Source organism: Harpia harpyja, chromosome 1 (genome assembly GCF_026419915.1).
Source record: "Harpia harpyja isolate bHarHar1 chromosome 1, bHarHar1 primary haplotype, whole genome shotgun sequence".
Taxonomy (NCBI): Eukaryota; Metazoa; Chordata; class Aves; order Accipitriformes; family Accipitridae; genus Harpia; species Harpia harpyja.
In genome coordinates this window covers 12070573-12085224 of record NC_068940.1, presented here as the reverse complement: position 1 = coordinate 12085224, position 14652 = coordinate 12070573, and the positions used below count along the sequence as shown (strand labels likewise).

The 14652-nt window shown below is 45.7% G+C and overlaps 1 protein-coding gene across 5 annotated transcripts in view; it reads left to right on the top strand.

Moving 5' to 3' along the window:
- The window catches only part of RREB1 (ras responsive element binding protein 1), a 127461-nt gene that overhangs the window by 41737 nt on the left and 71072 nt on the right, over positions 1-14652 (top strand). For 2 of the 5 annotated variants that reach the window (XM_052777018.1, XM_052777105.1), the window contains exon 2: positions 11150-11275. The exons of the other annotated variants lie outside the window; for them this stretch is intronic. The gene's annotated coding sequence lies outside the window, so the exon portion shown is untranslated. The remainder of the gene's footprint in view (positions 1-11149; positions 11276-14652) is intronic. 5 annotated transcript variants of the gene reach the window in all.

Sequence of the window (14652 nt, the reverse complement as noted above, 5' to 3'; positions counted from 1 at the left end):
GTAGACTTTTAAATGATAGGAGTGTTCTTTGTGGCAGAAGGGTTGCAAGCGAGCTCTGAGCTGGAGAGAAGGGAGCAAGGGGGAGTGGGAGGAGGGAGTCTGGAGATGGAGCTGACTGTGGGTTCATTCCACTACATCTTTTCATCTTTCCCTGGTACTGCAGCACCGCGGGAGTAGAGTTACCGTCAACATTCTTGCTCAGGTCTCTCATCCCTCACTCAAATAGAGGGTGTAATTTGACGATGTCTCAGCTCCCCTGTGTGAAGGCTGTTGATGAAACTCTATGTGTGTACATTTTTAAGTGAAAAACAGAAAAAAACCCCCAAACAAATGCAAATCCCAAACCAGATCAGTTCCGTGATCCCTGTGTGGTTGTTCAAACGCTAGGACTGGCACAAGGCTGGAGGGAGAACGTGTGGCTGGAGCTCCGGGGTGAAGTGAGGACTGGCAGTCTGTCCTTCTGAATGACAGCCATGGCTTACATTAGGTTAAATCAGTCTGTACACTGCAGGCTGAGGCGAAGCAGAATGGATTAAAACCAGGTTTTCACTCCTAGCCTTGAGTTTCCTCACAACTGCAATTCTGTGTCAGCTTGTGGGGGTACATGTATTTCTGCATCTCAGCTGCCGTGGAACATGAGAGACATCTTTTTGCAGGACAGTTCTTGCAGTCAGTGTTCACTAAGGTTTTCCTTATTCGAACTGCTCTATCCACAACTTTCACAAATAGACTGTGAATCTGGATTTTTACCTCCTCCTCCTCCATCCGTATCAGCTGTTACGGGCTGCAAACAGGCTAACAGGAAGGCCTGCCGAGCTGCTTCATGGGTGGCCGCCTGGCGCTGCCTTTGGGGTGATGCAGATCATTTCTACTGGCCAAGGTTATCTCCCTGCTGACCTTGTAGCCAGAACTCAGCCTCTCAGTGGCACGGTAATTGTGAAGAGGAAGGCTTCTGAAAGAATGCGTAAAGGCTGGAATATCCTTTCTGTTTTTGTAAAAGCCGTGCTTTATTTTCATGACTGCTCTGAACGAGGAAAGAAAGTGCCTTGATGTTAAGTTTGCAAATTCGGAGAAGGTCGTGTTTGAAGATTCTTTTCTTCTAAAATCCACTGTGGAGACTTCCCAAATTTAGCATGGCAAGAGGCTGCTGTGCCACAGCTTGGCTTAAAAGCCCTCTTTTGCTACTGTACTTTCTCGGTTGTTTGCTCAATGAGCATTGATAGCTTGCTGTACGTGATACACGGCATCTGATTTCTTCGTAGCTGTAGTCTTTCATACCGGAATGTCTTTTCCCTTGGTTGCAATTGGTTCGGTTTACTGGACTAAATAAGATTGCATGCTTTTAGGATGAAGAGAGACTTCTGTTAGCTGTGTAACAGAATGAGGCACAGAGATTAATGGGGGGAACAGGGAGAGAGGGAGGAGTCGCGTGGGTTTTCTTTTTTTTTCTGGAGGCATCAGGCTCCTCCCATAGCGAGGGAGAGCTTTAGTACATCGAACCTAAAGACCTTTAAAGTACATGCTGAAATGGATGCTGGGAAGATACAGTACAGTGCTTGGGCACAACTCCAAGGCTCCCAAGGCAAGTAATATTTAAACAAGCTGAACAGCCCCTTTAGGCAAGCAGCAGGAAATCCAGCACTGAGCTTTGTGTTGTTGCATGGTCAGCAGAAGATAAAAGCTCAGGCTATGCAGCTGGGGTTCCCTCCTATCACTGGATGGCAAACTGTTAAGAAAAGATAAAAGGACAGAAAAGAACAGGGGGTCGTCTTACTGAAAAGCATTCCTTCATATTTTAAGCCGTTGAAGTACTTTGAAATACATTGGGCCTGATGTAAGTCAGAAACAGCCCCACTGGCAGCTCTGGTGTGTGTTGGAACTTTTACATCAGTTGGCAGGCAAAAGGTGAATTCATCCCTCTGCTTCAGCAGAGATAAATGTTTAACATGGGTATGATTGTGATACGCATAGGTGCCTCACCACGAGCTTCACAGCGGGCAGGAGCTTCCCAGAATTTTTTAGGAGCAGGGCATGTAATGGTGGGGCTGCTGCTCACTGGGGGTTTCATTCTAAAATGCAAGCAGCATTCAGCCATATATAGCCTTTCCAGGTCCCACTTTCTGCAGCTGATCCTTGGTTAGGGACTATTTTAACAATGAGGAAGAGAATTTAAATGAATGAGATGGGTAGTTCAAGTCATCTAATCGTTATTTACTGTATTCCTCCCCTCCGTCCCTCCTCCTTTTTTCCTGCATCACAGCACTGGTGTCTTGGGAAAGAAAATGCTTCAGAGCATTTGTTACCAATTTAGCAGCAAGTACGTGCTCAAATTTGGGATTTCTGAGATCTGTGTGTGCCATATGTAGGCAAAATGTAATATTTGATAGTTCCAGTAGAAGGGAACAAACGCAAATTTGCTGTTCTTCAGATAGTGTTTCTTTAATCTAGTGAGACTTACATTTGTGCAGCCTTTTTGTTTTGGTAAGACAGTTAACCGTCCTCCCTAGGGTGCCTAATTGCTTATCATGAACTAATCAGTCCCCTGGGTATATGAAGGGATGAAACACTGCCAAGATAGAGCCTGTGACTTCCCCCAGAGGTGTGATAACCCTCCCAATTACCCCACCCTTCTGGGAGCTTGCTTACTGCTATTTTAAAGACCTCGTTACTTCAGAAATTATCCATGGTTAGAGATTTTAGGGAGTTTTAAAAGAGTGTATTTGCTGAGGAACCTTTGAACTTGTCAGTTTTCATATTTTTTATGTCAAATCAGTATTGAATAATGTTTCAAGTTCAGTATGAAATATGCTGAACAGGTTGCTGCTGCCACTTCTGTTTATGAAAGTGCCTACCTACCTCCATAGCCTCTGTGGCATGCCAGACCCTAACAGGTGAGGAAGGGGCCAGTTTCTGTCTTCAGCTGTTAGTAAGCAGGGATGGTGAAATCTTCTAGCTTCAGAAACCCCATTTGAAGTTTAGATGAAGGAACGGGTGAAACAGATCTGGTGGTGACTCTCTTCTAATTTTTGGTAGAATGATAGTTGCACATTACCATGTGTGAAATGAGTGGGTAGATTAAGAAAAGTTTTTCACCTTACAGTGAAAAATAATTTATTTAGCTGGTGGTTTTGCTTGCTTTCTCCTTTTAGTTTCTTGATTTAACTCAAATGCACACTTGTCTGCTCTACAGGTGAGACAGCTGCCAATGTCTTGAATTCTTCTCTTGCTCTCTTTATATTGAACGGTTTAGCTCCATAAGGCATATAAAATTTACTACAAAACAATAATGTCTGAGCTGGAAGTGGAAAATAGCTCCTGCTATTTAGTATCTGAGTGAAAGTACGAGTTCTGGTATTGAGGTTTTGTTTGTCCTTTTTTTTGCTCTGAATGAACGTCATTTTTATATGAAGTTTGGAGGTTGGGATCTGTCAGTTGGGTAGAAATACAGTTTGTTCCTTTAAAGAGTTGTAATGTAATCAAAGAACAATATCAGATTTTTTTTCTTTTGTGGCTCTTTTAAAGCACTTTAGGTCTTGTTCACCTCTGGTCATAGAGTAGGTTCTAAGTGACCTCAGCAAGATTAATGTAAATATATATATTGCTATAGTATGTACTGCCTTAAAACTGTAAAGCAAGGTGATTTCATTTTTAGAATTAAAAGAAAGCGGCTGTGTGGGTGTGTATGTATATATGACTGAGAAAATGTTCACATGGAAACATCACTCAAAAGTATGAATTTCAGTATCATAGGTCTGGTTATGATACTTCATTGTTGCTTCACTATGTGTGCATATATGAAAGCAATTAGTCAAGGTTCCACTGGCAAACTCTTGCTGTCCTACTGCAGAAATTGGGGTGGGTGTGAGTGGGTGCACAGGCCACTTGGTCGACTTCTTGTTGTTGTTTGTTATTCTCTGGGGTGAACACTTGCAACTACTACTTTACCCAGAATTGGGTTGAACCTATGCATAATTCATAATAGTTTGTTTCAGGCTAAAGTTTTGGTATATTATATGTCAATGGGAGTCAGCAGAAGGAAATGAGTTCCCCTTTTCATACGTGAATTGTGGAAAGAATTGTCTGTATCATCTGTTTGATGGCAATGTGTGAAGCACTAGTGGTGGAATTGTTTTTTTGGAAGAGGAGGGTGGTTTTGGACTAGCAGCAGACGTTTTTGGCTGGAGGAATAGCAACTTGAAACTTCACTTACTGAAGAAACCTGTTCACAATTTTGTCTGTTTTCCCTCCCCACCCCACCCCCCCCCAGCGTTCCTGAAATAAACTTCCTGCAATTCTTTGCAGTGTGCAGGTGTCCAGACTCCCCTTTACTCATGGTCGCCTGTGCAGCCCGTCAGGCGACTGAAGGCTGTACCTAAAGTTCTGCTGGCAGTGCAGCGTATTGTAATGGTCTTGATATAGTTATGGTGGACACCTTGTACAGCTACAGGCTGTAGCATCCCCTCCTAGTCCGAACAACTGAGTATTGCGTTCCAGGAGTCTACACGTGTGGAGGGCTGCCTGGAGCAGAAAAAGGAAAGCTGCAGAGATTGTAAGCTGCTGCTTCATCAGTGTGGCCGTTGTGCCAAGGAACATCAGAACTTTACTGGATGGATCCAACAGCTCGTTGCAGAGTAGAGGTTCAGTCTTGCTGGTTATTTGCAGTTATTAACCTTCGTGGATTTTATTTTTTTTTTGTTTGCTTTGTTTTTGTGTTTTTCTCTGTGTGCGTAAGAGGACTGTGGCCTCGCAACCAGAATGCTTATGTTCAGGAAACTTAAGGCTGTTCCTACTGAAGGGCTTTGAAGATCAGCAGGCATTTCCTCCAGGGTTTACAGCATTGTTGGAGGAGCCAGTCGCTGCAGAAGTCTTCAGTCCTGTCCACCCGACTTTGGTTGTTCTTTACCTCACCAGCACGTGGATTATGCTGTTTGCAGACTGTCTAAGCTCCACGATGACCTCCATGGATTCCTCATGAGCTTTTACAAGGCTGGGCCTGTGTACTTTTCAAAATCCTTTAGAAATGCCTGCTAGGCTTTTAAAGTCCCAGAGCAAAGGCTATCCTACAAGGAACTTGGAAGTTCAGCAGCTGGATGTGGTTGTGGATGAAAGGGGATTTGTGCGTGCGTGTGTGTGTGTGTGTATGCAGTTCTTGTTTTGAAAATACATCTTTTTTCAAGTCCGATAGAGATATGTCATTTCTGAGAAGGCTTCTTGTACTCACCTGATAAAGCTGAGCAACTTTTGAATTCCATAAGAAATTGTTGCACTGGATCCGTGTGCCCTTTTTTGCATGCATGTTGCAGTCTATGAAAATTAACAGATGCTGTTTCATTTTGTCAGTGTGCAGGAAGCACCTCCCACAGGTTAGTTTCACTGTGTGTACTTCAAAATAGAAAGAAAACTCGTACTGAAGAATACCATTGGCAGTAGCACTGCTGTTTAAAATTTTCCTAGTGGCTTTCCTGTGAGGATCTCAACTTGGAGAGGCTTGCCAGCACCATCTACTGCTGTAATTAATTTACCTAACTAAACCAAGAAAGAAACTCTGTATTTCAAAATTCAGAGCTCCACAACAACCCGGAAGGCTACCTGCCCAGCTGGTATAAGCCAGTGGGTGTGCTCACAAGACTGTGGCAACTTGTTCATCAGTGATAGGAGAGAGATGTTTTTCTCAAGGCTGGGTTTTCCCTTCACCTGGAGGAAGCAATAAACCTCAGTTTGAGTGATTTGTGGTACTCTGGCGTCTATGGCAAATACATATCTAGAATAACCTCAGGTAATATTAAACAGCTAGGTTGTATCTCTTAACTGCCATTGGAGAATGGCAACCAATGGTCACCTGTGCTTAATATGACATGGAGATGATGTAGGTGGTATATATCTGTTCCTGGTCCTTAGCAGACTGTAGGAGGTGGTTGACTTGAGTCCTGTTTGTGCCTCATACGGTGCAGGGCAGCAGTTGGCTTTGGCTTGTGGGTCTGCAGAGGGTCTGCCTGGTGTGGAGATACAAGCTAGGAAGGAGCGCTGCAGGTTATCTTGCTCATGAAAAAGCTGTGTAGCTGCTTTGGATACTGCAGTTGGAGGCTGCATTACAAATGCCTCCTAGGGTGCATGGGAGAGTGAGGGTTGTACAGCACACTTCTGAATCCCTTTGCTTCAGCACATCTCTCTTTCCTCCCTGTGGCATGTGCTTTCCCCTCTTAAAATTTCAAGCTAAAACTCTCTAATTAAAAAATCTATTTTGGGGGCATGTGTGTTTCAGAACATTTCAAGTTGTATTGATTATAGATTTTTGTTGTTGTTGTTTGGAGAGTGTGATGGGGGAATAGTTCCTGTGCTGACCAGAAACAGAAGACAGGAAGATAATGATGTTAACAAGGTGGGGGAGAAAAGGAGGTGTTTGTTTAGAAAAAGCCTAGTCACTAAAGCCTTCGGAGCAGAGGAACCCTGCTGATAACACAGATGAAATAGTCTGCCTCTTTCCTAACTTTAGAGGAGTGGAGCTTTGTAATAAATGGCTGCCATGTGGCAGCTGTCTCCCAGCTTCGTGAGCCTGGCAGTAGTTAATCCTGTCAGCAAGTCATGCTCCCTGGAAAAGAGCAGCGAGAAGAGCTGCAAACTCTTGAATAATTCTTTCTGCAAAATATTTGCATGTTGAATCTCTTTCTGCTTAAAATGAGTTTGGTAATTTGGTGGAGGTTCTCATCTTTAAGTAGCATTAAAGTGCAGCTGTGTTGGCTTTTAAATAAAACGTTAGAAACGTGCTGAGATGTTGCGATTCTTTTCCCTCTTTAAAAAAGAAAAAAGCCATTTTACTTCTGGAAGGTATATGTTCCAAGCTACAAAATGTGTTGTGTAAAGGAGGGACGCTCTGTGTTGCTATCCCTGTGTGTTAAGAAATTACAAGTTGAGCATCTGAGATCATGATTATACTTAAAAGCTTGAGGCTTTAAAATTAATCTAGTCACTTCAATTTGCTTTTTCTATTTTGCTGAGCATGTAATGTTTCTGTCCTTTCTCCACAACCTGGAAAACTAGAACTTCGACTTAAAAAGTTCGAGATTTTTGTGCGGTAATGTAACACCATCAGATTTTTACAGGGCTCATGATAAAATCATGATGGTTGACAATGCTACCACCAGGAAATGAGTTTTAATCCCTGTAATTTCTACTCTTTCTTTTCTCATGTTGTGCATGATTTTACTGCATTATCTTGCAAAGTGTAAAGTGCTTTGGCATTCTACCTGGTACGGTGCTCCAAGCAGTGAGTGCACTGGCATCTCCTGCAAAGACAGCACAGTCGGGCTGCAAAGGATGTGTTGGGTTCTCTGCAGTAAGCGAACCAGTGCTTTCCCCCTTGGGCTTGCCAGTGCAAGGAAATTTGCTAGCATGTGGACGCAGTTACAGTGGTGAAATGCCATGTGGGACATAGCTATTCCGAAAGGAGAGAGTCTTTTCCTGGTTTAGCTTACCCTATTTCCAGAATGGTTTTTGTAAAATTGCCCATGCATTCAGGCCCTCTGTGAAGCTCTCTTTAAATCCATCCTGGGGGAAGAGGATTGCAGCCAGGGTGCTGCACAAGAAGCAGGGCACTAGCACAGGAGATTTTTTTCTGCATCTTCCTTGGCGTGATTCATCCTGCCTCTCTAATCCCTGCTGAACCCGTCCTGCTGCGCACACACAGCTCTGGCTACGTGTGAAGAGCAAGTGTGAGGGGGTGACACCTTTGCTCTTTTCTCCCTCCGGAGATTTACTTTAAATGTTCGCCTCGAGTCCCGGGTCCAAAGCTGCACTTGGCTGAGCTGCTGGCCATCAGGGCGAGGGACAGGGATGGGGACAGGGCCTCCCTCCCTCCCTCCCCAACAGCTGCAGGCGCCAATTGCCAGCAAGCAGCCCGGCTGCATGGTTTTGTGGCTTTTCTTCCTCTTGTTACTACCGTTCCGTCTTGTTTCCGTGATGCTGTGCGGATGAACAACCAGACGGATTGTCTCCTCTTGGGGTGGGTGCCTGGGCATCTGCAGGGCCAGTTGGTATGGCACAGGAGCCCCTGTTTTTTCAGTGACACCAGGGGCTATTGATGGCAGGCTGGGGCTGTGCTGCTGCTGCACAGATGCTTGCTCTTGGCCCACCTTAAAAGGACAAGATATCCCATGGTTTAGACTGGCCATATATTGTCGGGGATGTCAGCATCTCCGTCACAGCTACCCGGCCGAGCCCAGCATCCCGCTTCGCCCGCCCCACGTCCCTGCAGCCGCTCCTCGGTCGGAGCTGAGGGTTGCTGTAATTCGGACTGTTTGGAGGGGAGGTTGCTTTTCTTCTCGGTTACTCAGAAATGTTTTCCATCTGGCTCTCCCAAGCGCAGTCCGTCCAGCTCACCCCTCGGGCTCTTGGGCAAGTATCTTCGTTCCCTCAGCACAGTGCTTGCTTAGCCATGTAGGTGATGGGACATCAACCTATAGCTTCCCCCCTGCTCAGGGTTTTAAGTTAACTGGGTTTGGCAGGGCAAAGCAAAAACGGAAAAAAAAAAAACAAACCCAAACCCACAGAGCTACGTTTTAGATTGTTTCCTCATTTTGCATCCCTCATCCCCTCTCGCTCGTCTGAGGCGGCAGCAGCAGCGGACGAGGTTTTGTGTCCCGGGGCTGTGCTTCCCCGGGGTTGCCGGGGCTGCCCTCGGGCAGGCGTGCCTGCCCTTCCTCGGCCCTTGGGCCGGGAGACCCGTGCGATGGGGGTGCCCGCTGGCCCTCGCTTCGGCTTCCCCCTGCCCCTCCGCTCTCTTGCCTTCTCCTCGGCTCCTTCGGGGCCGTGTGGGCAGCGGCGGTTTTGGCAGGCAGCGTGACGCCGCTCGCCTGACCTGTTCCCGCCTTCGTGAGACACCTCCATCCCGCCTGCCGAGGGAAGAGCCTTCAAGGGCCCGCTCCCTCCGATCCCTGGCTCTGCCCTGGGCTCCCACCCTCTCCCGCGCCGCATCCCATGGCCGTCCCTTGGCCCGGTGGGACACGAGCCAGCGCTGGCCCGAGGGAGAGGCGCAGCAGCCGGACAGGGGAAGGCCGATCGGTGTGGGGAGAGACCCCGGGCCATGTCCCAAGGAGCGCCGCCCCGCTGTGGCCGGTGCCAGCCCAGGGGGGACGCGAAGGGACTTTCTCGGGTCGCCACTTCATCTAAGGCAAATAAACTGGAGTCAAAGCCAAGAAACACATCGACTTCCTGGAACTCTGCGAGCCATCCGCACAGCTGTCCCCGCTCCCCGAACACATGCAAAGCAGAGCTTATAAGGACAGACAGTATTGCTTTTGTGTCCCTCCTCAGCCAGCGGGGAGGGCGCAGGGGAGGGGATGTGCCGGGTAAGGCCCTCGGCCCGTCTTGTCCCCTGTTCCCCCTGCGTCGCCGTGGGTCCCGGTGACTGGGGGGAGCCGGGCCCCCTCCCGGCCGGCCTCCTGGTGGCTGCGTGGGCAGGCAACGATGAGGATGGAGGGGTGTTTGCAGTCGTGGACGCGGGAAGGAGTGGAGGGATGTCTGCTTACAGCCACATGTTTTACTCTGCTGTTGCCCTGACTTTATTTTTTCGCGCATCTAAAAGTGGTGCTCGTGGCCCCAGGTTTGTTAAGATGTCTTCAAATCTCAGTATCCTTTTTGCTTGAACAAGCTCTCAAAGCTGACTGCAGTTTGGTGACAAAGGCTTCCTGGAGGACCAGGTGCTCACCCACAAGCTGATACGAACAGTGAGGATGAGGAACAGCTCATAGATACTTCTTTGGCTGGGGGGTAGGCGAGCTGAGGCGTTAGAAAAAATCTCAAAATCAGCAGCTGTTGAGCCTAAATGCAGCCACAGGTTACTGCAGCTCTTGCGGTGCTGTGCGTTTTGTGTGGTGCTGCTGTTGCCGAGAATGGCAGTGCTGGTCGGGAGCTCGGTGCAGGCTCAGATCAAACCCTCTGAGGTGCCTACAGAGCGTGCTGGCGGAGACCTGGGCTTTCCTGTTGGGAGCCTGGGGGCTGTTGGGTTTTGCTTTCACTCTCAGTGCTGGAGCAGCGTGTGCCTTGGTTCTCCTTTCTAGCCTAGCAAGATCACAGGCTCCTGCGTGAGGGCTGTTCCCACAGCACGCAGCACTTGTGAAAGGAGCAAACGTGGGTACCCTGTTCAAGTTAGCAAATTGAGCACAGGGCCAAGAAGACAGGTACGACTGCATTTTATATTAAGGCTGCCTGGTGTCTCCATGCATTGCTGTAAACCAGTTGGATCATATAGGTGAATTTCATCCAGGAAACCCCTGCTTTGCCTGGGTTTCTCACTGCTACATTAATATAGCTTCCTTGTTTTCAGTGTATTACAGCAATGTAATACCAGAGTATCACGGTGATTCAGAGTTGTCATTTGCTTAAGGCATGAACTAAGTTCAAATTCTGGTATGCTTTATGGAGAGATGCTTTTGGTCATCTGAGCCACAGTCCTGAGGACCGTTAGTGGTCCATAAGTCATCAGAAGGTGATTTTCAAAACCTACATAAAAACTAAATACACATGTGTATCCCGTCATGCACGCAAGGAAATAAAGCAGGAGGAGTAAATATGTTTGAATATTTAAAATTTAGCCTAACTGTTAGGTGTTGTAGCAACAGTATACAAAATAATCTGGAAATATGGGGTCATCTTGTTCTTGTTCGGTGCTTCTTCCCCTGCCCTGCCCCCAAAAAGAAGGTGGTTCCTAGCTCAGTTTTAGGGCATGGACATGAGTGTGTGCTTGTTTATTCTGTGTCTGGGTGTATCTGTGTATGTACGTTAGGTAAGAAAAGGCATATGGATGTTGTGGATTTGTAGGGTTGTTTTAGGAAGCAAAGTGTTACATGTGTGCTAACACAGGTAAAACAATTGTATCGCTAATAGCTCAGAGAGTTCATAGCAAGAGGAGCAGTCTGTCTTTTGGTGATCAGAGAGTACCTTTCAAGAGATGTTGCTCCTTTCAGTTGTTGTCTTTTAGGTTTCTTCTTGTTTGGTTTTGTTTTTCCCTAAAGGAAAACATTAGTTACAGGTACAAGTTCAAAAACTTTGGGGTAACATTCCTAGTTTTTACCAAATGCTAAGTGAAAGAACAACCACCATATACTCCCATGCCACTGTCTTTCTTTTTATGCTTGTCTTCCTTTCCCCATAGGCTGCTCTGTACTGGTGCTCCAGCAGTGGTGACAGTGAGGTGACGCTGCCAGTATAATTCTCTACCGCTGGGGTGCCGAGTCAGCACCAACACTTCAGTAGCAAGGGCAGAGTTGGTATTAAAAAGGTCAGTTGGGAAAACTTTTTTCATTTGGTTTTCCTTTGCCTTGAGGCAGTGCTTTGAATAGTGTTAACCCTTTTTTCTTCCCACGATGCCTTTTCACCCTCTTTCCTTCCTGCCAGCTTTGATGCAAAATCATGTTCAAAATGTAGTGCGGGTGATTGTGTGCATCTCTTGGGGTGGGAGTGACTGTTTGTGCTTGGGAGTGTCGCCATGTGCTCTGGGAGTAAAATCTGCTCCTCCGTGTAGAAGCTTAGTAGGAGACCATTTGGAGCGCAGCGTAGCGATTCTTAGGTATTATAATCTCAAGGGTAAATGGTAAACTTTTGTTTATTCAAATGTGATATCCGTCTTTGAAGCTCTGTTCTCGTCTAAATTTGTATACTAGAAGGTCTGGCCTTCATTTAAATGATCCTTGGGTTTTTTTCTACCACTTAGAAAAAAAGTGGTGGGAAAGCCTTGAATAAGCTAATAGTGTTGCTAAGATGGAAATGATGAAGAAGGCTCAGGATTCCTGTTTGGGCCTCACGGGAAAAAGTGGTTTGAAATGCATGTGTGTGGGGGTGCACATTCCTAAAACTGTCATTTGTTTCCCCTGTTTCTCCTCCCCCTGTGTTCTGTACTACGTACTACGGCATGTTTAATGAAACCAATAAAAGTATTTGGCTGAGAGTGTTAATCTTTCCCTGGCCCAATTAGTGCATGGCTTCTACTTTAACGTTAATGTGGATTTTTTTCAGAAGGCAGAACAATGAGCAGCTTTGTGCTACACACCAGGTTTTCCCCCTCCTTGCCTGTATTGTGTGTTTCTTCCTATCTATTCCAAAGGGAGAGCTCATGTGCAAAGACAGTGGAGCAATCTGGAGCAGAGACTTGTACCAGCTCCCAGGGGCCAGGACGTGCTGCTCCGTGCTTCTGTAGCCACCTCTCGACGGCAAGTCAAGTGACTGTGACTCTGAAGACTCATCATTTCTTCTCTTTTCTTCTTCCTTCCCCTGTGGCCTGTGTTCTCCTTTTTGCTTCATCTGTGATGCTCTTCACCAGAAGGAGAAGCAGCTGTAACTGTTGAGAGTGGTCTTAAAAAAAAAATTAAATACAAACAAATACACATAAGCAAAGGGGGGAAGTAACTGTTGATGGGCTCAGCTTTAACATACAGTGGAGTCACACTTTATCCCAAAGGAGGAAATAGGTCTAGCAAGTGTCTTCCTGTACAGACTGAATGGGAAGCAACAAGGCTTTTTTTCTTTTTTTTTTAGCTCTGCTTTCTCAGGGACTCTCCCATTAGCTGGTTATGCGAGGCATCAGGCATGGGCTTCTGTCGGAAGCAGGAGCTAAAGGCCCCTCAGGTTTCTGTGTGGGATCGAAGTTGCCCCGGTTTCATGGTTTCAGCAACATCATCAAGTGGAGGGGACACATTCCCACAGAAGAGCCAGGTCTCTTGGTGTGGCCATGCAAAGAGGGCTGCTGTGTTGTTTTGTTTGGTCCCTGCCCCCCAACATGTGTTAGCACTCTCTGTTGCTTGCTCTCTGCTTTTCCTCCTTTTCACAGAGGATGACTGTGACACTGGGGGGTTTCTTCAAAGTAAAAGATGACTCTAATACTTGTGACCACTTCCCTGTTTCCTAGAGGCTTTGGTCCGATGTTGAATGCAACCTGAGGCTGCACTGTTTGCCAGCTTATTTCCTGTTTGTCCTCTTTCCTGGAGGTCTTTGTTTTCTTTTGGGGAGAGGGAGGAAGAAGGCTTCATCAGCATGACCTCCAAGCAGGGGCATTTGGTGTGAGCTGAGAAGGCTTGCAGTCCTGAAGGCAGCATGGCACAGGGCATCCATGCTGGTTGCTGCCTGTCTGATTCCCTGAGTTTCATAGGTGCTGTGGAAAAAAAAACAACAACACTTCCCCATCCTCAGTGGTGCATTTATTTAAAAAAAGAAAAAAAACGGGGCAGAAGAAAAAAAGCTGCAAGAAAAATTTCTCAGTATGTTCCTGCCTAAAGGCGCTCTGCCATGGGTTTTCCCACAGGAAGGAGTGATTTGGCCCAGTATTCTTATTGTTTGTATATCCTATTGCAAATAGAAAGTTATGCTTCTGAAATCGGTGTGTGCTTCTCATGCAGTTGTCTTTGTTTCACTCGTGCATTTTTGCTTCATGCGAGAGAGTGGAAAATGCATATGTAAATAAAAGCATGCAACAATAATACCTATTTTTGCAGAAATTAAGTTGCGATCTTTTGACCGCTTCCAAAATAGGAAATTTTTAATGTACGGAAAATGGTTTTAAAAAACAAAGTCTGTGACTATACATCTTTGTGTTAGCAGGAAGATACTTAGATTCAGAAATCAAGTATCTGTTGGTTCGTAGAAATTATGAAAGGCTGTAATAGCACAATACATAGTTTTCCTCCTGAAAGAAGAACAGAGAGCAAGCTGGCAGGTGTTTCTAAACCAGGAGGTAGATTTGTTAATGTGTGCATGTATGCCTGTCTCTTCTCTTTGTGATGAACATTTCCCATTTTCACTGCCAAAAGCAGCACTAGGAATTCTGACTCTAGTTCTCTGCGAAGCTCCTCAGCTATCTTAAAGTTGGCCAATACAGGAGTCTTCACAGTTACACAGTAGGTTGACTTTTTCCAGGATGAATCAGTGGTGACATTAATGTCCTAGGTTTTGACTGAAAGAGGAGTGAATAGGTCTACTTTGGAAGGGAGAGTTGTTTTGTTTGGTTAGGTTTTTTTTAAGGGCTAAAGCACTTATTTGCATTGTTTTAACAGAAATCTGTCCCAGTAATTTAAACTGGTCCTTATTTTTGGTGGTACTAAGCAGATACAGCAAGCAACTTAGAAGATTTAGGTCAGTCTTGAAAATAACTCTTTTGTGCTTATTCTATTCAAAATTAAGTCAGGTACCACACAAGTGGTTAAAAAAAGATCAAGAGAGAAAAAACCCAAAACTGTGTTGCTCTTGAATGAGATGGACCTTTTTTAAAAACAGAATAACAGCAAAATTACAACAGTTAAGGACAAACAAAATAAAGACAAACAAATAAACAGCTCCCATAATTACTGGAGAAAATACAGAAGGATGGGTGCTTGGCCTCACCTTGGATCAAGAAATCCCTGTGTTGCAGAGACCACTAGTGTTTTCTTAGCAGGAAAGTACAAAAGTGACTAGGGAAGATTTACCTTGAATTGTTCAGGATAGCATAAACATAGTCTTTTTGTCTGTTTCTGAATACGCATATTGAAAACAGTGTTTGTTAAGAAGTTGGTGTTATCCAGAGCCTTAGACAGTGGGCTTAGTTGGGTCCTAGGTTTTGTCTCTAGACTGCGCTGGCTGTCTATGTCAAATTATTTGTGTGCTGCTCCTAAGAGGGTCAGCAGTTAA